This window comes from Ammodytes marinus, assembly GCF_949987685.1.
Source record: "Ammodytes marinus genome assembly, contig: scaffold_140, whole genome shotgun sequence".
Taxonomy (NCBI): domain Eukaryota; kingdom Metazoa; phylum Chordata; class Actinopteri; order Uranoscopiformes; family Ammodytidae; genus Ammodytes; species Ammodytes marinus.
The window spans coordinates 30,001-32,500 of NW_027648306.1; the positions used below are offsets into that span (position 1 = coordinate 30,001).

General features: G+C 44.2%; 1 protein-coding gene across 1 annotated transcript in view; it reads left to right on the plus strand.

Annotated features, from left to right (window-relative positions):
* wnt16 (wingless-type MMTV integration site family, member 16) overlaps positions 1-2,500 on the plus strand; it is a gene marked incomplete at both ends in the record, with an annotated part of 12,292 nt that overhangs the window by 4,750 nt on the left and 5,042 nt on the right. The window lies entirely within an intron of this gene.

Below are 2,500 nucleotides of genomic sequence, written 5' to 3' on the forward strand. Positions count from 1 at the left end.
TGTGTGTGTGTGTGTGTGTTCGGATACGAGCTAACCAGTGGTGAGTGGGGGGGGGTGTGTGTGTGTGTGTGTGTGTGTGTGTGTGTGTGTGTGTTTGGATACGAGCTAACCAGTGGTGAGTAGGGGGGGGGGGGGGGGGGCGGGGTGTGTGTGTTTGGATACGAGCTAACCAGTGGTGAGTAGGGGGGGGGGGGTGTGTGTTTGGATACGAGCTAACCAGTGGTGAGTAGGGGGGGGGGGGGGGGGCGGGGTGTGTGTGTTTGGATACGAGCTAACCAGTGGTGAGTAGGGGGGGGTGTGTGTGTTTGTGTGTGTGTGTGTTTGAGTGTGTATGTGTGTTTGTGTCTTATTTTGAAAAGCCTGGGTAAAAAGCAAACTTCACAAAGAATGTAGTTATTTTTTTCAAACTATTTCTGCTCCAGAGATCAAATGTGATAGCCTGGCTCCGCCCGCCTACCTACTTCCGCTCAATTGTCATTTCCCTTCAGTAGTCAGTCTGGGGCTGCGGTGTATTCGCAGGTTTTCTCTGGTATATTTTTGCCGGTCCAATCAGTGAACAGAGGGAGTGGCTCAGAACAATGACGTTGAGGTCGTGCGCCAGTTTCAGTTGTAGTCAGAAGCCGGCGCATGTCATACGTGACGACCAAACGTTATGTGATTGGTTGGCAGATCCAGAGTGGCACTGGGCAGATCCAATAGTTTTAAACTTCAACAGACACCCGCCTTCAAGTGAGTTAACGTTTGTCAATTGAGCGATTCCAGACCTTCTGTACAAATGAAATGAAGTACGATGGTCTGGTAGGACCAGGCTAAATGAAGTACGATGGTCTGGTAGGACCAGGCTAAATAAATTAAGTACGATGGTCTGGTAGGACCAGGCTAAATGAAGTACGATGGTCTGGTAGGACCAGGCTAAATGAAGTACGATGGTCTGGTAGGACCAGGCTAAATGAAGTACGATGGTCTGGTAGGACCAGGCTATGGTCTGGTAGGACCAGGCTAAATGAAGTACGATGGTCTGGTAGGACCAGGCTAAATGAAGTACGATGGTCTGGTAGGACCAGGCTAAATGAAGTACGATGGTCTGGTAGGACCAGGCTAAATGAAGTACGATGGTCTGGTAGTACCAGGCTAAATGAAGTATGATGGTCTGGTAGGACCAGGCTATGGTCTGGTAGGACCAGGCTAAATGAAGTAGGACCAGGCTATGGTCTGGTAGGACCAGGCTATGGTCTGGTAGGACCAGGCTATGGTCTGGTGGGACCAGGCTATGGTCTGGTAGGACCAGGCTATGGTCTGGTAGGACCAGGCTATGGTCTGGTAGGAGGCTATATATGACCCTCAAACTAAACAGTGATGGCTATAACCAGTTCATGATGTAATGGTTAGAATACATAATCCAATACAGACATGAAACCTGCCTCAGTCATACTGTTCTAATCTCAGTGAGGACAGAATACTGGCCTATCCACAGCCTGTCTGAGTTATGGCAGTGGTGTGTGTGTGTGTGTGTGTGTGTGTGTGTGTGTGTGTGTGTGTGTGTGTGTGTGTGTGTGTGTGTGTGTGTGTGTGTGTGTGTGTGTGTGTGTGTGTGTGTGTGTGTGTGCGTGTATGGCTCCTAACTCTAACTCCTCTGCCCTGAATATGTAACGTTTGGGAGAAAGCTGCTCGTGCCAAAACGCAAATCAAATCGCTACTGAGAATTTTTTATTACCAAATAGATATTTGGCCATAAAAATATTCATTTTTATTGAACCAGACGTAAGACTAGAATATGTTTGTAAACCAAACTGTGGGCCCTGCTGCTGTAAACAACAACAGTGAAACAGTAACTTTTCAGGAAGCTTTCTAACTTCAGACAGTGTTCCAGGGATCTACACACACACAAACAAAAAGTTTAGTTGAGGGCTACTAATGAGGAGCCACTCAAAACTTGAAGAAAATTATTACAGTAAAATATTCAACCCTGCGTTCCAATCCCCATACTTCTCTACTATTTAGTATGCCAGGAAAAGATTTAGGATGTCCCAATACATGCACGTCAATTGTAGTATGCTGAAAATACATACTGTAAATGCCCCACTAACTCCAATAGCATTTTGGAGTATTCGTCTTTATTCTTGACATTTCTCGACATAATGAAAAAAAAAATCTTCCTTATCTGATTTTTTTTTTCTCTGCTGTCTTTGGCCCTAAAACCCTTCTGTACTTTAGTATGTAGTGCAGTAAAAAGACTAAAACTCTTCTGTACTTTAGTATGTAGTGTAGTAAAAAGACTAAAACTCTTCTGTACTTTAGTATGTAGTGTAGTAAAAAGACTAAAACTCTTCTGTACTTTAGTATGTAGTGCAGTAAAAAGACTAAAACTCTTCTGTACTTTAGTATGTAGTGTAGTAAAAAGACTAAAACTCTTCTGTACTTTAGTATGTAGTGTAGTAAAAAGACTAAAACTCTTCTGTACTTTAGTATGTAGTGTAGTAAAAAGACTAAAACTCTTCTG